General features: G+C 43.3%; 1 protein-coding gene across 11 annotated transcripts in view; it reads left to right on the top strand.

The window, feature by feature from the left end:
* Positions 1–23,392, top strand: part of PITPNM2 (phosphatidylinositol transfer protein membrane associated 2) — a 143,730-nt gene that overhangs the window by 30,226 nt on the left and 90,112 nt on the right. Inside the window, exon 3 of one of the 11 annotated variants that reach the window (XM_052795333.1) lies at positions 23,341–23,377. The exons of the other annotated variants lie outside the window; for them this stretch is intronic. The gene's annotated coding sequence lies outside the window, so the exon portion shown is untranslated. The remainder of the gene's footprint in view (positions 1–23,340; positions 23,378–23,392) is intronic. 11 annotated transcript variants of the gene reach the window in all.

The raw sequence follows: 23,392 nt of genomic DNA, 5'->3' as shown, positions 1-23,392 counted from the left end.
GCTCAGTCAGGTGCATCTCGGGGGAGGAGGTGTAGATCTGAGATCTGGCTGTGCGACTGCCCGAGCCATTATAGGCAAAACCCTTAACTTCTTTGCACCTCTGAAGGCCATCTGTAGGGTAAGTAGCTGTCTGCCTGGGTGCTTTTATGAGACAAAGTGCCAGGGAAGGACTCGGCGATCCTCTGATGCAAAATGCTTTACAGAGAAAGTGTTTATTTCCCCTTTTGAAGGGAAAAGATGCGTGATGCTTTCTTGAATCAGGATGACTGCACTAATTCAGATGTAATTTGATAAATGAAGTATAAAGGCCCAGTGAATAACCTTCTGTAAAATATGAGTGCCTGAACCATTTGTGCTTTAAATCTTGCTCCACATCTTTGTATTTCCTGCTCATGCTGTTCATTACAGTAGTCTCCTGTGCCCTGTTGGTTTTGGGCTGATAATGGATAGCTGAGTGGTGCACACTAAAAAGAAACTTTCTGTATAAATAAAGCAGTGTGCTTTTCTCTGCATAAAGTGTCTTGTGGATATGGGGCAGAAACCCTTCTATTTTCCCCTTTCTTGTGTTTGTAGCTGGGCCCTGAAATGCATTAGTGCTCTTTAGATATCCCCTCGAAGTCCAGTTTATTGAAGCATCCCTTCCTCCCTGTGAAACCTAACGTTTATGTGGCTGCAGCACAGGCCGTGGTTTCTTTCCAAATGAATCATGAGGGTTTTACAAGCTGTAAAACTTCTCTGGAGATCTTAAGGGTGTGACCAGCTTACAAGCATGGATAAAATATTTTTTTCTTTTCTTGTCTGATTCAGGGCTGAATATATCCTGAATATCTGTTTGATGCTGTTGATTGCCAGCAGGCATTTTTTTTCCCCCCCTTCAGATGGGATGCAACACAATCCCAAGCTCTTGCTGCGGCTGCCCGCAAAGCTTTGCTGGGACTCCCTTGGGGACTGGGTGTAGGAAGTGATAAAACTTTATTAGTGTTAGTTCCTTTAGTCTATGTAAACTTTTTATGAGGAATAAGCTTATGCATTTGGAGGACAAAAGTTCCCCATCTCTCTGGCTGGCCTTTGCTTAAGGAAAATGAATCTTGCTCCCTGCCTCAGCAGCTCTTTGCCCAGCCCCAGGGCTGCTGCCCTGTTTTCTGTGGAGGCTGATTTGACCAGTCCAGCTTAGTTCAAGCCACTTCTCTCCAGATCAGTTTGACCTTCTGGCGTTCCCTGTTTAGGAGTGTGGTGCAAGAGCCCTGCAAAGGGGACTGTGGGTTGGGCAGTGCTTGTTCCCTCAGGCTTGTCACCGTGCCTGGTGAACTCTTCTGGCAGTGGGCTCTTATAGCGGGGAGGCTTCGCACGCTGATACGTGCTTGCCTCACTGCAAATGCAGCACCGAGTTATGTGACATGCAGTCCTACCCTGTCACTGTCTGGACTTGGAACATGTGAGCAGTCCTGGGAAGAGCTGGCACGTCCTCTCTTGTCTCTGGCATGTTTGCTGGGCTGGGAAAGTCTGGAAATTGAGGGTGTTTCCAGTAGTTTTGAGCTCTGGGTAGGAGCCTGTTAGGTGCGCTCCTTGCACAGTGCCACCGATAGCTCTTTCTGGGTTTCTGCAGCCAGTCCCTCTGCTCTGACTCAACTAGGAAGCAAGTTGGCTGCCCCAAAGAGAGACATTCTCTGCAGTAGGGCACTGGCCAAGAAATCTGGAGCTGGCAGTGACATGGAGCTGGCAGAGGACAAACCAAGCAGGTAGGAAGTGTCAGTAGCTGTGGGACATTAGAGGGGAATCTTTTTTTTTTCTTTTTTTTTTATTTTTTTCTTTTCTTTTCTGGTATATGCCAAGAGTAGGTGGTTCAGAAGGGGAATACCTGGCACAGCGTGATGACAACTTACCCAGATGCCCTAACGGGATGATTTTGCCAGGAGCCTTTGGACCTATTCTTCTTGGTGCAAATCAAATAAATGTTACTATAAATAAAACTGAATGAGTATGATTACCTTGAGTCTCTGGATGCACCTTACACGGTCAGCATTTGTTCGTTCCTTTCTCCCTTTGCAGGCAATTGTTGGAGAAAGAGGGGACCATCAGTGTGCACAGACATGAGCCAGGCAGCATGAAGGCTCATAATAACTTTCTCCTATGATAAAAGAGCTATTTTTATGGTCTGAATTTTTTATTTTACTTTCCCCTGGTGGGAGAGAATTACTGGTGATGACAGCTGGTAGACCAGCTCCTGTTGAGAAGCACTGAAAGGAGGAAGGACTTACTGAAGGAAATGTGTGGCAAATTCCTTTATAATGCACCTCTTTTCCTTATTTAAAGAGGTTGTTTATAACTAAGAGACCATTAGCACCCAGGAGGTAATTTTGTTGTAGCAGTACCTTATTGAATGAAAGCTTGGTAGTCTGTTTCTGGATGGAGGCCTTAGGAACAGCTCCTGGATAATACTGTACCTAAGCTTTTTTTTTTTTCCTTTTTTCTTCTTTAAATGGAGGTTGCAACTCCTTCCCATGTAGCTTAAAGAACAGCTTTGTGAAGTACGTGTCAGCATTTGAATTATGCTTTTCATTTACTATAGCCAGTTCTAGTACTCTCATCCCCAAGGGTTTCTAGAAGGTTTCTTGACAAATCTTCCCCCTCACCCCCTGCAACCCAGAGACAAAACCCAAAGAGCTCCTTTGCATGCTGCCTGGCTGCTTTGCCTCTCTCTCTGTTACTGTTAGAGAAATTCTGTGATTTTTGCAAAGGATACTAAAATCGGGGCAGGAGGGGGGGCATGCAGAACTACACCGTTAAGAGTCCTGGTCAGGTTACTGTGCACAGCTCTCCCTGTACTAAGGAGCAGTCAGAACTCATCAGTGTAAAACCTTCCACACCAAAGGAGTAAATGGTAAAGGATGCTAAACACTCTGCATCCCTTATGTGAAGCGGGTTTTGTTACTTCTGGCTTGAATACTGACTTGATACTAATAATCCTATATTTAAACAAACTGCCAAACTTTCCCCAGAGTAGCAGTTAAGGGATAGGAGGGAGAAATGTATGGCAAAAACAGAGTATGGCAAAGATTGAGGATCGTTGCTAGAACAGACTACCTGTTTGGTTTAAAATAATCTTCCATGTGCTCAAAGAAAGGGTAGTGTGTTCCCAATTATCTCTACCCTAAAATCTTTTGAGCTGTTGCTGCAGGATGGCTAATGCAAAACCTCTTTAGGTGGAAAAAATGGCAAGGAAGGTCATGTGTATTTTGCATCTTCCCCCTTTTACCCTTCCTCCAGTTAAAGCGTGTTTGGGCTAGAGTGCACCGAGCTACCCAGGTGCAGAGGATATTATGGATTCTCCATATTGCTAGCCCTAATTTTAGCTACACTCTGCATGGTCCATGCCAATACTCACCCACTTGCATTTGTACTTTCGGTAGCAGTCATTACACAGTGTGAGCTTCACACATGTGCCGCTCCTCCTGGAGCTCAGCTGGCAGCAGCAGTTTGTATTCCCCACAATAAAATAGTGGGGTTTGCATGGGTAAGGGACTAGTGGGAGGATGCTCAGATCTGTGAACGTGTCCCTGCGGAGCACTGCTGTGCTGTGCTTGTTGCAGCCTGTTGGAGGCAACTGGATGGGAGGAAGGGGAAGAGAGATCTGTAATTCCCTTCTGCTTTTCATTGAAGTGGAGAAATGGCTCTGCATTGCATGTTATGTTCTCTTGTGCACTTTAACTGTGAAAGGACTCCCAGTTCAATTTGTCAAGGCAGAGACTTGACGTGAGTCCAAATGCAGTTGACAATAGTCTCTCTGCTGTCAAAACCTCTGCTCCTTCTGTGATAAAAACAAAGCTCCTGAGTTACACTCCTCTCCTTCCTTCCTGTGGTTCTTAAGAAAGACTCGGCATCCCAGAGTTGTTCTGGGGAGGAAGTTTTTTACTGTATTCAAAGCACTTACCCATTTTCCATTTAAAAATTTGACAGAGCGGTGCATTCGAAACAAGATAGCCACAGAGAAATGATTTGGATTTATGCTTTCTTTAATTGGACCACATAAGATTTTATTTACTGATAGCGTCCAAAGGGAGCTGTCGAAATATTGCAGAAAGAGTGAATGTGTCCATTGTGGTAATGTGCTTTTGATAAATGCATTATGGCATAGTCATGAAGTGAGGAAGAAGCCTTAATTACTGTTATGAAGCCATTAGAGTCTAAAGCAGCAATCTGAGCTGTTGTTGCAATTGTGCTTTATATTTCTTCACCGAAGACTTCAGCACAAAAAACAGTGCTTGTTTTAGAAGATAATTTATGCCTTTTATTTCCTTTGTGTTTTTAAAATGATGCAGAAGTGACAGCGGGTACTTGAATATGATAGTGGTGAACTCCATGGATTCAGGTAAATAAAAAAACCTTTACACCAAGCACGTACTGGTACCAATGGCAGGGAAGCCAACACCATATGATCTGCTGACTGTTTTCTCCTGTTACCCATACCTATATAGCATAAGAAATTGCCAAACTTGATTCTTCCATCTTAAAAAAAAGAAGGGAGGGCAGATTGGTGTCCAGGCGTCTTGTGTAAAGCTTCCTCTGGGGCTAGGGAAGGAGAAAGACTGGTCTTGGAAACTTTTTATTAATGAAAATTGCTTTGGGAGATCAGTCAGTGTTATAACCTACACATGGGGTCAACAAACTGTCTGTCCCTGGAAGCCTCCGCTTTCCACATCAGCTATTCCCGTAGCACAGCACAGAGCCTGTGCCAACTTGCTCGGGTCTCTCTTACAGCAACCACAAAGCAAATTATTTGGAGCTGGCTATTCTTATACCAAAAATGCGTGCAAAGAGCTTAGTTTTTAGATGTTCATTATCTTTTTATCTTTTAAGTTATTCAGAGAAAGACTGTTTAATGCTCAGTCACCTGTTTTTAGTGCTTTATAAATGTTCTTTGACTCTGCGGTAGTACATTTTTTATAGCAGATGTTAATTTAATAGAGTGAACTTTGTTACCCTTCAGGATATAAGCATCTTAATTTAAAAAACAAAACTGACAAAAATGTAGTTGTAAATCAAAGGTTAACAGGCGTAGCAATGTGAAGGTATTGTTTGCTCGGTTGTTAAATTGATACTGTGCTGCTTTCTTAAATGGAATATTTCATTAGTGACAGGAAGGTTAAGTACAAGTTGTACTGTTATGAGAAAGGAGGAATGAACCTTCTTATTAGTGTTTTTCCAAAGCTGATTGCTTAAAATATTTGCAGGTGCAACATGGCAGCTGTTGGAAGCACTGTCAGCTGCCTCTGGCCACTTCATTTTCATTTGGGGTTCAAGCTGGCTCTACTTGTCCTCAGTTTGGGCTCTGACTCTTGGCTGTTTCTAGAGAGCAGCGAGGCCCTTTGCTTATAAGCTTTTGGTTAAGAAGATACCAGTTGAAAGAGCCCTTCCCAGGAATAGGCGTATTCTTGGCGTACCAAACGTCCCAGTGCAGTCAGGCTGGGAGGATGATGGCCTCCATGTCTTGCATTGTGGGGTGTCTGAACCTTGGGCCATGTTGTTCATGCCAAGTCTGGGATTCAGCCTCTTCAGTTGACACTCAGATAATTTTAGAGATCTCAAGAATGTCTGCTCGATATGTTAGAGCAGTTTTGTCCTTTTGCAAAAGTGCATTTATCTTTGCTGTGGGACAAGGTCTAGTGTAGTTTACGAAAGCTGTGCTCTTAGACTGTTTTTCTGGTTTGATTCAGTTATCAGTAATAAAAAAAAAAAAGGCAATGAAAAAAACCCAAACCAAACAACCTTCCCCAAACACTTAACTATTCCAAGGCTGTGTGTTTTTTTTTCTCTGTGTGCTTTTCAGCATACTGAGCTGGGGAAGGTGACGATGATAAATATTGCCGCCTTGTTTCCGAAAGCTGTTGGGTAAGATCTCTCACTGCAGCATCTGAAGCATTACTGGAAATATTCTGAACCGTTATAACAACATCTCTGGTGTAATTCTTCTTTTCCAAAAGTCTTTCCCTTCCCCCTATTTCTGGGTAGAAGACACTAATTAGTAGAGAGATTCAGGTGTCAGCGAATGTGCCAGGCTCTTGAATCATGCAGCAGAGAGCGAGTGCTGAGATGTTCCCCTCCCTTTCAGATGGCAACATTAATTCTCAGAGTGCACTGCTAGTGCTGCTGCAGTTTTCATTGTGTTTGCGTACGTCCAAACTTAAAATGCTTCCAGTTATGATGTTTGTCCTGATTGACTGTTTGTTACAGGCTTTGGTGTTCTGAAATTTGCGTTGACTTCTTGAAGTCTGGCATATGGCATTAACATTCTCAGAGCGCTACGTCTCTCTGGAGTGACAACACTCCAGATTAAACCTAAGCACTACTAGTCCCAAGGAGATAGGCTAAGCATTTTTTCCTCTCCAGAGTACTCTACTCTGAATAGCTCTACAATTAAAATTGATATATTTTTACTTGGTTATTCTAGTATCTGTTATTTCCTCTTTGTTTCGAATTTGAGTAGTTTGGGCCAGTTCATGCTTCATTTAAATGAAGTTGTTCACAGCTATAAGCTTGTAGATGTATTAATCAGTTAACGTGAATCTCTAAAGAACCGCTTGAAGAGTCCAGAGAAATTTAACAAGATGACTCCCCTGCTTTCTATGGCTGCTCCTGCCCCAGCATGGTTCTGTTGGGTTGTCATTGTTCCACCTGGTCTCACCAGCCTTCAGAATAGCTCATCCTAAATTGCATGTATATTTATTTATCCAAATGATTTGGAGTTGGTGTCTAACTTGCAGTCTGTTGCTGTTCCACGGTTTTCTGGTTCGTTAAAATTTTCACCAGAAGGTGCCTGGAGTTACTGCAGTGGCATTGCTGGATTTGCATTTCCACTGGCAGGCTTGAGGGCAGGTGCATGTCTGATGGAGGCTGCCCAGCTTGTCATGTCACCCTCCCCCAGTGGGGGGATTTTAGCCAGTTCAGCTCTGTCCCTTGCAGAATTTCCTGGGAAGTGTTTCACCCCAACTACACACGCACACACATTGGCAGATACTGAAACTAACCATTAGTCTTCAGGCATTTGGGGCAAACGCCAACAGAAAATGGCATAAAGGACAAAAAGTAAATTGGCCTTCTAAAATCTTTTCAGCTTTAAGTATTACAGATATAATTAGAAACACAGGCAAGGATTATTATCCTGTAAGTGCTTTTCTAGTCTGTTCTGCTTTTGTAACCTTTTTCATCTGTCATTCTGCCTTGCTGCATTGTTTCTCCTTGCAGCCTGGCGTCTCCACCATCATGTCCCATTGCTGCCTTAACACTTTGCACTGAGGCTGTTTGCTTTTCCCCTCTATTTACGTCATAGCTGTCGTCTTTTGGCTCTGCACTGGTGTTCCTGTGAAGCCACCATCATTCAAACAAATAGGTAGTTCTTACTGTTGCAAGAAAATGAAGAGCTGCCCTCTGCAACTGCTTTCTCCCCAGCTTCCCAGGCTGCACATGTTCTTCCTCTGCAACTCAGTAGATGAAGATTTTTGTTGTGGTGGTTTTTTTGGTTTTTTTTGGTTTGGGGTTTTGGTTTTTTGTTTGGGTTTTTTTGTTTTTTAAATTGCCTTGGAAGTGGAAAGTTGAAGCTTTGTGTAAATTGGTCCCTGCAGGTGCTGATGGGGGAAGCAGAATGGGTCCCTTGGAGCAGGGGTGCAGCTCCGTGCTGGGAAACCTGCTGTCAGGCAGGAGCTGCCTGGACATTGTGAGAAGGAGAGCCACTGCTTTCCTGTAAGAACACGCCCCAGTTTGCCCAGGGATTGCTGGCAGTCGTCTTTAGGTCCTTTTACGTGCAGCAGAATTGTTCTCCAGTGGGGCCTTAAAGTTCAGGGTGGGGAATATTGTGGAGTGTTTTGTAGTTGCTTTTGTCCCTGCTCAGTCTCTTTGCGGCTTGGTCTACTCTGAAAAGCTTTTTGGCAGAGCCATCTCTCTTAGGAGAGAAGTCTTGTTTCCACCATCACTGCCCAATTTGACAGTTACTTTGATCAGGAGTGTGCAGTTCTCAGCCACCAGGTTCCCCTCTGCTTGTGGGGTTGCATCTCCCTACCCTGACAAAAAAAGAAAACCCAAACCCCAAAACCAGATGCCTGAGAGCCCCTGAGTGGGAAGAGGATGTGCTTGCTGGTCAGCCCTTGGAAGTGTAACCGAGCTCAGATGGCAAAGCCCTTCCCTGCCTGCACACTGTGGTATCTGGGAGCACTGGAGAACCTGGGAGAGGAGCCATCCGATGCGGGATGAAGGTGCTGGTCTCCAGAGACCTTTGGTCAGGATCCTACGGTTTAAACTCCTGAAGGTTATTGACTCACGCAGGACTGTGAGTGGGAGTTGCGCTCTATAGTGTCATTTTATATATGCATTTATATATGCTTGTGTCAGTGTTTAGTGACTATTGACGATGCTCAGCAGCTCCAAGATTGGGGTCCAAGATATGTTGGCTTGGGCACCTGGAAAGGAGTGGTAGCTGCTTGTAAAACACCCCCCCCCCCCCCCCCAATACTCACACTCATTATTTCTCAGATACAACTGAGATGTTCAGCCCTGCCCAAAGGGAAATCAATGGTGTGTTTGGACTCCCTGTTGCTTTACGTGTATGTGAGTGTGTTTGTTTTATTTAAGGAGTTGGTACATAATCAGTCTTAAAATTAACTGACTGCCTGTTGACTTGTCACCCTGTGAATGAAAACACATTGCTTGTAATTTGTTTGGCATTATTCTGTCCTGTTGTCAGGCTTCTAATTACATTTAGAACATAACCCAGATGTCTGTCTGTCTCCTTCTGTCTCCCTTATTATTATTACTATTTATCTTTTTTCTTGTAAAACATGGAAGGAAATATTTCTCTGAAGTGATGGAAGTCTGTTGGCTTCTCTGTCTTTTCAGGAGATTAGTGGGTGGTTGCAGGATTTCTCTTAAAAACTGTGTTCCTTTTAAAAGAAGGTGTCAGTCTGGGCATCTGAAACTGCTAGTCCCTTGTGACTTTGGATTGATCTTCTGTATGCTTTAGGGATATTGAAACATGTTTGCATTAAAATCTCTTTTTAGATACTGTTTTCTAATAATGATCACATTCCCACCTTATTTATTTCTTAAAGAAAAGATAAATTGCTTGTGCTTTTAGAAATATTAATGTATTTAAATGTAACAGTGAAAGAGAGGCGAGGCAGGAGGGGTTGCCCTTTCAAAATACGCACAAATGAGCAATCTTTTATTGAATCCATTGGATAAGCATGTAATACTCCTTGCCAACGTTGGCTTTTGATAATTAGCAAAGGAAAAATCAAGCTGCTCAGTGTGAGGTTTTGTTGCTCAAAACCTATCCTGTAACTTGAATTTTTCTAGAGCCACAAGCTTTTAAGCACCAGAAACACAGTTTTCCAATAGGATACTGGATCACCAATGTACTCAAGCCCTGTTTTCCAAAAGCATTAAGTCACTTAAACATCAAAAGGCTGCTACTTTCTTAATGGGACTTTTGAATGCTTTACCTCTGATCCCACTTGGAGAAAGCCGTGCTGGCCACCAAACAAGCTCCATTCCCCTTGTGGTGGTTCTTTTTTAGCTGATCTAAATTTGCAAGGTAACGGGGGTGTGTGGAAACTGTTTTGAGGGATAAGAAACTTGACTCTTGGCCCCTGCTGACTTGGGTTTTTTGGTATTGTTGATCGCCAGCTCCGAGTTGTGGAAGATTACTATTATATTTAAACACTGTTTCCTTAGACAAAAGAGTCTGATCTGGCTGGCTCCAGCAGGGGACAGATTTTTCTGCTCTGCAAAACTTTGTTCCAACAGAGCTCATGGTAGGGGAGAAGGCAAAAGTATAGGAAGGGCACAGTGGGTCGCCATAGGAAAGAAAAACCGGAAAGTAAGAATAAAGGAAATAAAGCATGTGTTCAATACAAGTGATATATGTGACACTTGGGTATAGAGACTACAAATTATTATGTGGTCCCTGCCATTAAATACAAATACATCCCTGATTTTCTCCTCTGCATCCCAGCCAACAGGATCTTAATGAAGGGCAAACTACGCAAACAAATCCCCTGAACCACTTCTGCCTCATCTTGAAGCAAGCTGCATTTTGTATTGCCTCTGTTGTTCCACATCAGTGTGATGGTGCATTTTGATCTGCTGCTGCTGTTACTTTGGGTCTGAGCATCTGTTAGACCCGCCACCTGCGGCGAGGGGCTTCTGGCTGAGCGATGAAAGGTCATTTGCTGAATCTGGAGTAAAACTGCACCAGGGGACAGAGACTAAACCTTGGATTTTTGTGATGGAAGAACCACTTCTCTGGAGGGACAGAACTGACTGGCAGAGTCGGGCTTGGCTAAAACGCTGCTGGGGTTTGTGTACCGAATGTCTTGTCGTGGAGTTTGCAGTTGGGAGAGCGGCTGGCGGGAAGGATGTTGTCACTTGAAGTTCCTCTCTGATCCCTTCCTGCTTTTGTTGGCAGCTAACAGTTAAAGGGGGGGAAAAGGCATTTCTGGCTCTGGGCATCTGGGCCCAAGCCTGGCTGCTGTCTCAGTCAAGGGTCTGTTGGCCTCAGCTGCCTTTGAAGATCTTGGCCTTTATAGGAGCTGACAAAGAAGAATTAATTGATGACTCACCAGCACAGTAATGTCAGAAATGCTAGTTTTATTTTGGTGTTCCTGCATGTTCTTCAACCTGTAGCTATTTTATGAGGTTTTTAGCCTGAAGAGAGTTTATCATGTCCATGTACAGCAAAGGATGAAACTGAGAGTGGGCGCTTTTGGAAGAAAAGTGTCTGCGATGCAGTACAACGCTGCAGGTGGATTGGTTGCTTCCTGTACAAGAAGGGAATGGGGGACTGCCAAAGCCTGGTTGCAAGAAGCTGGTTTCAGTCCAAGTGGTTGGTGGAGCAAAAAAGGGTTTCTCTAAAGGTTTGGCATTTGGTTTTCACTCTTGTTTTTTTCCTGAAGCAGCACAAAACAGGACTGTGCTACCTACCTGCATTTGTAGCCTCAAGTTCAGGAAAGCTGTTTGTCTGCATGTGTTTTCACAGGTTTGGGGCTTAAAGTGGCAGGTTAATTCTTGGACTGCGAGGGGGGGGAAAAATCCTCGCAGCAGCAATGGAGCAATAATGCAATATGCCGCTTATGGGGAGGGCAGAAAAAAATATTAACAGAAGAAGAAAAAAATGCTAGTTTATAGTTTAGCTAATGAGGTAAGGAATTAAGAAGATATAACAACATAAATTTCTTGAGTTGTCTTTGTATTTATTAGCTGCTGTGTTCACTAAGTGTCATTTCCTGTGGGTATAGCCTTTTTTTCTATGATGAGAAGTTTTGTTAATAAATTGAGGGATTTATTAGCAGAAGCCCTGTGTTTTCCAGCCTTCAGCTGGGACCAGGTATCAAGGAGCACATAGCGGCGCAGGGTGAAATGGGCATTGCTCCTCAGTGTGAGCGTGTCATGAGCTGCACGGGTCCCTCCTCATCTGTGTGTACTTCGTTCTGGGCAGTCTGTCTCTTGTGACAATATGTTAAGTATCTAAACTCTCTGGATTGTGTGTGCGTGGGGTTTTGTTGTGTGGGGTTTTTTTCTAGTTTGAGTTTTCTGCTCCTTTTAGCTGTACTTTCTTGTTGTTCGACAGTAAGCTTGAATATTAATTACATGGTATTCAGCCTCTCCCTACCCTCTTCCTCTCCCACTGTGACAATAACAGCTGCTGGATCATTTTTGGTAAGAATCTTACCTTTGCAACTGCAACCTTCATAAAAAAAAAACAAAAAAACCCGAAAAAAAAACCCAAACCCCAACCAAAAACCCCCCAAAGAACCCCCCCAAACCATAAAAAACCCAATGAGGCTTTGAAGAAGTGTCGATGTCATTTAAATATGTAACACATGTGCTCAGATTTTCTCTGTTTCTGCTATCTAATTTTCCTTCTCTCAATAGCTCTGACTAATGCTGGGAACTTTCTCTGTTTGAGCTCTGCTATTTATGAATAGAGCAAGTCTTATCTGAAGGCTTGTGAATGTTTACAAGTATGAGGCTTGCTCAGATGAACAATGTGCATAAATAGCAAATAGTTGAAGGACTGAGTCCTCGGAATAACAATTGAGAAGAGATGACCCTGTTGAATATGTGATGAAGCAAACAGCTTTCCTGCTTGTCAGCTCTTTGGTTGCTGGCCCAGGTGAGGGTAGGATTGTATTTCTGTTACAGGACTTGCCATGCAGAATTAAGTTCAGCTAGGCACTCAGAGGTGATCTCCTGAATCCTGCTGATCGTACCAGGCTGAAAAGGTGCTTTCAGTAGGGTAATCTTTTGAAATGATGCTGAGTACCTGCAATAGAAATGATGATTTATTTTCCTTTATAGTCAGTGTTGCTGACTGAGTTATCCTTCTGCTGCCCTGCTTTCTTCTCTACAACAGGCTGATTTTTCAGGAGTAATCCTTAGTGTGCTTACTTGCAAAAGGCTCATAGGACTGGCTCCATCTTTGACATGGTTATCTCTAATGCTCTTCCTCCTCTTATTGCAGCCCTCCTGTGTGTATTTGCTAAACCAGATGTTCACATCACACTTCATGTTCCTCTGTATCCCTGAGCTATAAGGGAGAAAACAAGAGTGCTTGTTAACCCATGTAGTGCTCCTCTGAAAAAGGAGTGCTACCTTCCCCATCCTCAGCAGGAGGAAAGCTGCACCTACACGGTTGCATGACAAAGGCTTCTTTAAGTGCTCTCCAGTCCTTCAATGGAAAACTCCTGGGAGCACAATGTTGTTGCTTATTTAATTACTGTTACCACGTAGTGTGTTTAGGGTAGCATTTTAAGTGTAACTGGCATAAGGGATTTGGTAAACTCATCACTTGTTCTGCTTGTAACAATTCCTGGGTCCCCCTGGCCCTCCTGGGGAAAATAATCCACTTATAACGTCTTGAAAGAAGGGCTAGAGAGAGCCTGCTGAGGCTAGGGCAGTTCAAAATATGTGGTGGTAATGTTGATGCTTTCATTTTCTGCTGTGTGTCTGGAACCTCTGTTAGCATAAAAGACTTGATACACTCGTTTCAATGCAGAATAAGCATAAAAGTGCCCTTAGCTGCGTTTCCAGGAGGCAGCTAACACACATACGTTATCTCTGTAACATTTCAGTGATGATAAGGCATCTGTAGCTCTTTCCGTGACACAGTTTAGTAAATCCAGCAGCAGCCCTTTGCTTTTACCGAGCTTGCCTGGTTGACTCGCAGAGAATCTGTGGAGCTGCTTTTTGACTTTGCTGCAGAAAGTGGTGTGTAATGAGCACTGCAAAACCTGGGCGTTTGTATGTTAAGCATGAACTCTTTCATTGCAGTCTTGTTGGGCTCTTGCTGCTCAGGTTGTTGTCTTGGTCATCCGTGTGCTAGGCCCCTGCTTCACATCAAGGACATAGGCCAAAACACATCACTTTTTTGCTTCTCCCCTTTCACATCCTTTGCGCATTGTGTAGGTAAATTCTACCCTCTCCCTGGGAGAAGTGTGCTCCTGATGTGCACAGGGAGTAAGCGCAGGGCCACAGTGCTGCCAAGGAAATTCGAGCCTGACTGGGAACAGCAGTGGCTCAACTTGGACTCGTAAGTGAGGGCTGTTCTCATGCATGTGGTGATCACACTGCAGTAAAGATGGTACGTGGTATTTCTGGTACTGTCATGAACTGGTACAGCTTCATTATTAATGTTGACCTTTTCCATGCCCAATGAGACATCCATCTGCAGCATCCACTGGAAAGGTTCAGGAGAACAGTATCCTGACACCTGTTGTCAAAAATGGTCCTTTTTCCCCTTGCCGTAAACTGTCTCTTGTGATGTTTTCCAAATGGCAACCCTAAGTATGTAAAGATGCATGTGTTTTCTGCGAACACAGCTGCTGCTCTTGACCCATCTGCCAGAAATTCTGCTCTTCAGACACAGCTTGCTTCCTCCCTATGTCTGTCTCCCTGTTCCATCGGAAATAAACATTTTAACACAGCTTTGCTTAATGCAAAAGAACAACTAACTCTCCTTTTAAGGGCATGTTTCAGAGCATGAATGAATCCAAGGATGGGCTGAATCTACTGTCAAGTGGGTGTTTTAATTTGGACAACTGTATAAAGTATTTGTTGCTGTGGAAAATCTCTTCTTCCACTGCATAAAAATTCCTTACGCAAGCGTATCTGGGCAGTGCCAAACCTGGTTAGTGTAGGATGAAGCTTCTTAGAGTCTCTGTCCTGCCTGCTCAAAAGAAAACTGAGTCCATGCTTCATCTTCAGTTGAGTTGAGTATTGCTCTGGTACAAGGACTTTCTCAGCAGCACAACCAATATTGGTAAAGGAGAAAGAACAAAATTCATTTTACTACTTAAAAGAAATAAGGGGGTGGGATGGGACATGACAAAGCAAAAAAACCCCACCACCAAAACCCACCCCAGAAATACACCACCCCCCCCCCCCCCCCCCAGCCAGAAAACACAAACTTAAGAGCAAGCTGCTTCTAAAACACCTGCCTCTCACCTCTGCTAAAAGGGGCATGTAACTGAATTATGGAGGGCCTGGATCATGCAGTCAGGAGTCTTTCCACATCACGGTCTTCTTGCTGCCAAGGGCGTGCTCACGAGATGTCCTCTAATTCAGTTAGAAGTGCTCTTCCAGGAACCGTATCATTACAGAGTTTGAAATTCTGGAAACTGAGTGGATGCAGTAATACAGGACAGCTAGCACTCTCTTCCCTCCTTCGTGCTAAAAACGTCTCTGGAATGAGCTGTGTCCTGGTCTGGCCGCTGTTCCTGCCGGCTGGGGACAGCGGCTGCCGAAGGACTCCTCTCCCATCCTGGTGCCCCAGCTCCTGGTGAGAGGCAGTGGGAAGGGCTCTGCAGAGCCGGACGAAGCGCTCCTCTGTCCTGCTGCACCTCTCTTCTCTTCAGGACTTGCTTCACTTTGCTGCTGAAACGATTGCATCTTCTTTACCGGGCCATCAGTAGGGGCCTTGTGATCTTTTCATCCTAGAGGTTATATTTTTGACATACACGAGTCCTGCTGGACAGACGAAGCTGCTTTGGTCCATAGGCAGTGTCGCCTGTGCCTAGATCTTAACAAAAAGAGTATCTGATCGTGGTTAGGCTTTCTGCCATACAGGGCTGTACTTTGATGGGAAATAGGGACAGACACAGGAGGAAAATTAGCTGTTGCCTTTGGGCTCTCAGTTAGTACCTCTTGACTGTGCTGTTGTTTGGTTTGGGTTTTTTTTTTTTTGCATGAGCTGTGGTCTGGACAGTCTGATTAGCTACCTCTGCCTTTTGGTTAAGTGTGTGTTCTTTTAAAGAGGAGCATGTTTGAAACTGGAGTAACAGCTTCCTAAATTCCTCCTGTACAGCAGTTCTTCCTGCAAAGGAGCAGCATTGCAGGATGGGTAGCAAATCCAGGGGAGCGGCCCTTGTTCCCTTGAAAGAGAGCTTCCTCGGGGCATACTTTCTGCAGCATGGTGATGTTTCTGAGGCTGCCGTGTCCAGAAGATATCTGGGCCTTTTTATTGTAATCATGTTTGTGCATTCAGACCAATTTTGATGGTTAGGAAGGTTGAAAAAAATCCCAGAGATCTTAATAAGCTAATTTGGTAACTGTTTGTGGCTTTTGTTGTTCCTCTTTGTTGTAAGGACAGAACTGGTTCGTGCTGATGAGTGCTGCATGAAAATTATATTATTAGTAATTACTGGTAATTTCTTGTCTGGAAGCTTCAGGTTTGTGGGAGCACTTAAATCCATTTGCTTCTGTATTCCCTCTGGCTTTGCTGTAATGTCTCTCAGCACCGTGTACCTCAGGACACTTCAGCAGTTCCCTTTTCTCCATGGCAACTTCTCACAGTGGTTCCTGTATCGCAGAGAGGCAGTTCTCTCTCTTTCTGCCTTAACGTGGTTTTCCTGCCTGGTCAATGTGCATCACCGTATTGTACAGGCTTCCCTGAAGTGAAGGGAGCAGCACCAGCCCTGGGTCATTAAAGATGTCAGTGCAGGGTGATGCCTTGGGGATGAGGGGGAAGGCAGAGGACCAGTGCATGCTTCACATTTTCCTGTCCCCAATGATAAATTGTAATTTTCTTTTTATTTTAAATGTGTTGTGGGAATGTAGTGGGTTTTGTCAGCTGGCAAAGCTAAGGATTAGTCACAAAGGCTTGTTTTGTTTTCTTCTAGAGAAGCTGGCAGAAAGGTAAAAAAAAAAAAAGCGTACCATTAAACAAAAATCCCTGGAAAAAAACAACCCTAAACCCCTAACTGTTCAAAGAGAATTACAGTATTGCTGTATTGGCTCTTCACGGGGAGCATCACCTGGCTACAGTGTCTCAAATCCCTTTTTTAGGTTTAAGTTAGGGATATTTCTGATTTTTGAGTCGTGCATGGAAACATACAATGGAGGTAATCTTACCTAACATAGCTAAGGAAATGGAAATAAATGGAAGTGCTGCTTGCTTGTTCAGTTCGAAAGTTATTTTTTTCACTGTACTAAATACTGAGGTTTTTTCTTCAAAGATCATCATTAGAATAGAAACATTTTTATTATCCTCTCAGTCTGAGATTAATAGAGGTGGACTCCTTAAAACCTGTATCTTCTGTTTTAATTTAGTTTCCGGCATCCTAATTACTTCTACTTCTAACCATGCCTCTGTATCTCCTTTCCTTTCATCTTCCTGAGTCTGATTGAAAGTAGCCTCAGAGCAGAAAAGCCGAATGAAGGAAATCTTTGCCATAGGCAAAGATAAGCAGCGTTTGTAGAGGACGACGGCTGGTGGTTGGTGCCTTGCCCAGGACCCACAGCCTCGGTGTTTGCTTGCTGCCCTGTGCAGTGTCGTCCTCACTTGGGAACGCAGCCTGAAGGTGGGCGGCCACAGGGTCATGTTTTCAGCCAGCTCTGGCAAAGGGTGGTGGTTTGAAATTTGCCTGGGAATAAATAGTAAGTACACCCTGGGATATACTTGGTTCCTGCAGATGTTCCAAGCTTTTGTGAAATGAGCAAGCAGAAAAAGCCATGGAGCTTGCTCTGTGGTGGTTTTTTGTTTGTTTTTTGGGGTTTTTTTGTTTGGGTTTTTTTTTGTTTGGGTTTTTTTGTTGTTGTTTTTTTTTTAAGCTGTAGTAAGTTTATCTAAATTTTTCACCTGATTGTTTAATGTGGAATCCTAATGACCAGATAGTCTTAAAAAATGTTGGATTCCTTACTGGTTGGAGATGATGAAGGGGTGGGGACTCTGCAGTATAAGCCTATGGCTCCTTAGTCCAGGTAGTAAAGTGGCAGCAACTTTGATTCCACATGTCAGCATCTTTTAATGCCTTTTTGTTCAGGAAGGTAAGTAAAGCTAAAGGGCAAACAGCTTGTTCCCTAAGCAGTGGGCTCACAGTCCAGGTTGAGTTTGTATTTGTAGCTTTGTTTTGAATTTTGTTTTTATTGGCTAAAGAAATGCTTACGGTCTTCTCGTGCTCTGTGAACTCAGCTGCTGTGCCCTTCAGTGCCTCTGTACTTGGAGAGGGAGGAATGCATGTTATTTTGTGCGATGAAAGTGCCTGTCTGTTTTCAGAGGCTCAAACTCTGAGAGATGTGTAAAACCTTTAAATGCCAAAATATCAGCAGATTGACGCTAAACTTTCTTCTTGTCCAGATAAGTAATGGGAGATTTGCTCTGATTTGTAAAATAATAATTTCTCACTGCTTACTTCATGTAAACACTGACAGGTTTTTTTTTATGAATTGATTCTTCCCCCTCCCCGCTTTTGCAAGAGATATTTAACAGCACATGGAAAATGTGACTGACCCTTAAAGGTCAGATGCTAGTCTACCATTCTGCTTTTATTATCCCGCTTCTCAGAGAACACAACATATTTGGTCTATCTCCTGTCCAGATTTGCTTTTTCGTGTATATCTAATTTTTTTCCATGTGTGAATTTTAAATAAGATTTCTATAAAATGTGGTGGCAGTAAAGCTGTTCTCAGAATGTAATTTACTGTATTTTATAGCTTCTGCTGATAATTTTTTTTTTTTTTTTTTTAGTTTCTTGCTAGTGATGATTGGAGCATGGCATTTTTAGGCAGCTGAAAGGAAAGGTTATGCTATTACACAGTTTTTATTTTTTTAAAGCCTCTCTTACAATAATAAACATAATACAGGCAGCAGTTACCAGAACTCATTATTAAGTAGCTCTAAAACCTCTAACAAGATAAACCGTTTAATGTATTGACTTGTTAGTGTCTTTGGCTCTGCTTTTGATGAAGTGGTAGGTAGAGTATATATTTAGAAACTAATTCCAGAAAAAACATATCCGTCAGACTAAAGTATTTTTCAAGACCCAAAAAGCAATCATGTTTTTTTTCCTAAGCAGAAAGTCATGTGCTAGCGGTAAAGCTTTGGCTTACCAAAGGGAAAAATAGGGGCAATTGGCTCATAACATCACAACCATAATAGGAGAGCAAGATGCACACATTGCATTCTTGCTCACGAAGCTCCCCACTTGACGACTGGTGTGATTCGTAGACTTGTATAAGCTGAGCAGAGGGAAGAGCAACGATTCAGTGGTGTAAGCTGCTCGGTGTAAATTGCACGTGATATGAGTGCATGTGTGCCTGGAGCAAGCGATGTTAATTTGAGGTGGGCTATTTGAGCAGAACAGCTTCTCTTTTAAGTACGGCAGGCAGCTTCGTGTTGTGCCATGGTAAGCAAGTCTGCTTTTTATTGCATGAAGATGGTGTTTGTCGTGGGAATTTCTGTACAGTCCTGGTGACAGTCACACTAAAATTTGTTGTTCTGTGAGCTAATGAGCCTGAACCAAACATCTCTGACCTTTTGAAAAGTGTTCGTGTCCAGATTTGCTTCCAAACCTCCTGGAATTTGGCTTGGCTTTTATTTCTGGCTTTTGTAGAAAGGTACTGTAGTGTGTAGTCAATTGAGCTTAGCACCAGGCAAGCTGTGGATTTTATTCCTCTACCTGGAAAGGGTTTGGAGATGTATCGGGCATCTCACTGAATGATTCAGTTTGTAACAACCAACCTCCTTCTGCGCATGTTTGCGCCTCTCCCAGTAGAGCCCGCTTGCTTCTGCCAAGCACTGGAATATGACTAGTTTTCCAGAACAAGGGCACAGCATCCCAAATTATTTAAAACCAATTGCTTAGCATTCTTGACTGTTTTCTTTCTTTTTCTCTTTCCTTTTCTTTGATGTCACACAAAAACACTTCTCTGGAATTGGCAAGTGTGTAGTGGAACATATTTAAGCTCTTTTATTGCTGGGAGGGGCCTATTAGCTTGCAGCTGAAAATGTGTGCTCTTGGTAGTAATGTGGTTTTTTGTTGGGTGTTTTTTCTCTGTGGGGAGGTTTGTTTGACCAAAAGAATCAATTGCTTCTCTTACACATTCCGGTATTTATTTGCTTAATTGATCCTGCTAATGAAGAAAACATATGTTCTGGAAGGCTTTACCCAATCTAAGAAAAAGTCAAGGAAGTTCCTTTGTGGTTAGTAACACTAGCGACAAGAACACCCCGGTAAGAAACAGGGAAGAAAGTTGCTTATAATGCCCAACAAGCTTGTCCTCTGAAATACTGCTACTGGAAAAGTATGGTTATTCCCATCAGGCAGCCTGAGGGACTGAAAAAATGTTTTGTTGGCATCAGTTTGGCGTTAACTGTGTTACCTCTGAATGCCTGAGCTGCTGGAGAACTGGGGAGGATCTTGCACATGTGTATTTTGCCCACCAGAATTACTTATTTCGCCATGTGTGTTTTATCTTGTCAGCTTTTTGAGGCTTTTCTCTTTCCCACTGTGGTTTCTATGGAAATGTCATGGGTTTGGGTGGTGTGTAGTAACCCTTATGACTGCAGCACAGTCACTCTCTGTATTGCTTAGCTTGTGCTAATTGTGTGCCTGAATCGTGCTGCAGGAAGGGGGCGGAGGGTGTTTGACATTAACTAGGGGTGCCAGTTACAGAAATGGCAATCCAGGAGATGTCTTCTCCATCCCCTGGAGTTGAGAAGATTAAGCCAAAAAGCTGCAGAAGCTGATGTTGCCAGGCAGGCTTGAGGATGGACCTTATGGTCACTGGTCCCCTGGCGTGTGATGCACACTAGGAGCGGTCCCAGGGATGGGACTGCTGGTTTGGGGAGAGGAGGAGGAGAGGGGCTTCTGTGTCTGGCCCCGAGAAGGACACTTCTATCAAGTGAAAGGTTTGTCTCTACTACCTTTTTCAGAAGAATTAGTACATGCTAAAACATCTAAGGGAATTGGGAGTGTTCCTACCTCTGTGCACAAAGCTGCATGCATTTTAAAATAAAAACTGCTGATGTTTCTTTCAACTGTCCTTAGTGTGAATCAAAGCACTCATTTTCCAGTATTTCTCAACACTGAGAACACCAGGCTGGGCAGCAGAGATATTTTAGCTCTGCATACAGGATTAGTGGTGTCTTAGGGGGAAAAACAAGGCACTTTGTGTTTCACCAAACTAGCAACTTGCCATTCACCAAAAAAAAAAAAAAAAAAAAAAGAAAAAACATGCAGTATTGTCTAGCTGATGGTTCTGTGTTGAACAAGGCTTTTAATGTGGAGATACTGGCATCACCTTCACAGTTAGGAGCTTTAAGTGGGTTGTGCTTGCTGTTACCATCACTTTGTGCGTGCTCATCTGCCATGCTGGCTTAGAGAGCTTCTTCCAAAGAACTGTTCAGTACAGATGGCAGATACTCTAAGTGTCTTTGGGTGTAGGAACTGAACTCTAAAGGTATAGATGCATTTAGTTAACTAATCCCCTTCCTCTTTGAGCTGGACTTCAAGTGATAACTTAAGCGTTGGTCCTAGGGCAAGTCAAACCATAAACAAGGGGCTGAGGTGGGATTTCAGAGACGGCTGCCTTTGGTGCAAATACCACACTTTGCAGTTCACTCTTTTGGGTGGGACCTTTAAAACCTCCTCATGCTCATTAGCTTTCTTCCTGGATGCTCCCGTTGCCCTTGGTCTGGCAGCATTTCTGAACTAAGAGGTACTGGGCTGCTCGGAGTGAAAGATGCTAGAGGAACACAGAAAATATCCACTTTGTCCTTGTAATCTCCCCTTGTGCTGCAGCCAACGCATATTGGCTTGGGTGAAGAGAGTGGAAGAGCCTCTGCCAGGAGGGTTTCTGTAGCCATTCACAAGAATGCTCTTTGAGAACATCACTGGAGGTGTGGATAAAACTAGCAGTTTAATGCATGCTTTTACCACGTCATCTTAGCAAACCATTTTCTCTAATAAGTGTGACAAGCTAACACAGGGCTTCCACAGAGGCTGAAGGAATTTGTCCCTGAATCCCAGAGGAGCTCAGTGCTGGAAAGTGTTTGGGAGGCTGATACTGTTGTTTTGAAAATCTTGGAGGTGATTGCCAGGGAGAAGAATATGAGAAAATTACTTCCTTCTCCTTCAGATATGGTCAATTTATAACTGTTTGGCTAATCCAATTATCTCATCTTGCCTGGGATGATAGATGGGATAGATAGCTGTGCTCTGTTTATTTGGGTCCTTTTGTACTAAAGGAGCACATGACCTTATTTTGAAAGTGTAAAAACTTTTGCAGCAACAAATACCATAAAGAGGAAAATGTAGCTTTCTCTACTTTCCCCTGTGACAGGCTTTGAAAATTCAGTCATTATCCTGTAACACAATGTAGTTACAATCCTGTCTGTCAGCATGAAACTGGAAAATATTTTCAGCTCAAAATAAACTCCACAAGGAGAATAGTTTCCATGTTATCCCCTATTCAGAGGAAAGCTACTGGACTTTAGTCCTAAATAAAGATTCCAGCCAACTTTGGTGCTTTAAGAAGCAGTAGTTGTTGTCCTAAATTTGACTGCTAGCTTAAGTCTGCTTCTCTGCATTGCTCTTTGCGTTGACCAAATCAATGGAGCAAGTTACACATTGGCTTCTCAGTGTTGCTGGTGCTTTCGATTGCTTTGAGAGTGGTTTCAGTTGCGTAAAATGTGAGATGGAAAGCTTTCCAAAATGTACGCGTTGAGCCATCAGTTAGTTGGCAAGTCATTTTCAAAGCTCGCCATTGTCCTTTTTTCCTCTTTAGCCCCACTGGAAGAAAATGCAATAACCTGTGCTTGAGAAGGCAATGATTTCCTTGGTACTGATACAGTTAGACCTATTTATTTTTTTAAGTGGGACATGCTTCTAATGTATTTAGCAGTAAATCATCCTTGAAGCCAGCTGTCTGAACCTCTGAACAGTGCTTGCTCCTGTTCTTTCTTCTGACAGGGCTATCAGGATCTTGTTGCTGAATTTGCAGAAGAGAATGGCCAATCTCCTTAGATTTTTTTTTTTTCCTCTCTTTTAGTTTCAGTGATCAACAGGGATCGACTGCATCACTCATTTCTGATGCATTTTTAGAAGTAGCAATTCTGGTTAATTTGGAACTTGGAAGTTTTCTCTCCCATTAGCTAATTATGGCTATTATGCTCTATTGTCATTATTGTCACTCAGGGTATTTTTGAAAATTAAGGGTGCATAACAATGAAACTCATCAACAAGGCTCCCTGAGCCTATTGTGAGTCACCCTTGCTGATTTCAGTGACAAAAATAAGTTTTCTTTTACAACTGTTGACTCCTGCAAGTCCTGCAGTTACTCATCGCGGGAGGGGGAGCTGGTTTGTGTTCTGGCTCACACCTTGGGAAGAGCCACTGTCACCAGCACGTGGCCAGGGAGGCATCTCACCCGTGTGTGGCTCCTGTCTGGCTGGTCAGCCAGCTTCTCTCCTCTCCACCTCTAGCCTAGGGCTAAGTTGTTAAGCTTTTTACTAGCTTTTGGATGTTTTTGATCTTTATCAATTTTATAAAAAATGCTGAAGCTGAATAGTGCTGTCCTGAGGAAGGAGGGATAGCTGGTTCTTGGCAAAAGGTTATATTTTAGTGGGAGAACAGAGAGGATAAGGTCCTGGGTTTGCATAATGGATGCCTTTTTTTTTTTTTTTTTTTTTTGTGGTTTCTCTCCTCTGGTGTTCTGTCTGTATAATTGCACTAAAAGGTAAGGGTGAATGAGTGGAATACATCAGCAGGGCAGACAGGCTATGGTATGCAGCACTCATCTTCAGGGGAAAAGCAACTAGGAGGGTGGTTAAGGACCTCTTTGTTAACCTCACCCCTTACCAAGAAGCACAATTTCAAATTACCTTTTTCTGTTCTTCCTTGCTTTGTTTTTGCATGGAATTGCCTCCAGTAGAGGTCAGAGAGATTGGCCAGCTTCTCTGGTGTGAGCTGCTACCCCAGTGGAGCTGTCAGTCTGGGCGAGCCAACGGTCTGCCCTCAGATCAAAAGTTTTTCAGTTCCCAAATAATGATGCTCTGATTCACTTTCCTTCTAGCTGCCTTGCTGTTCCTTGGATAACATTCCTACTCCTGGTAAGAAACAGAGCT

Source organism: Harpia harpyja, chromosome 9 (genome assembly GCF_026419915.1).
Source record: "Harpia harpyja isolate bHarHar1 chromosome 9, bHarHar1 primary haplotype, whole genome shotgun sequence".
Classification (NCBI taxonomy): domain Eukaryota; kingdom Metazoa; phylum Chordata; class Aves; order Accipitriformes; family Accipitridae; genus Harpia; species Harpia harpyja.
The sequence above is the reverse complement of the archived record's forward strand: the minus strand, read 5'-3'. Positions and strand labels throughout refer to the sequence as shown.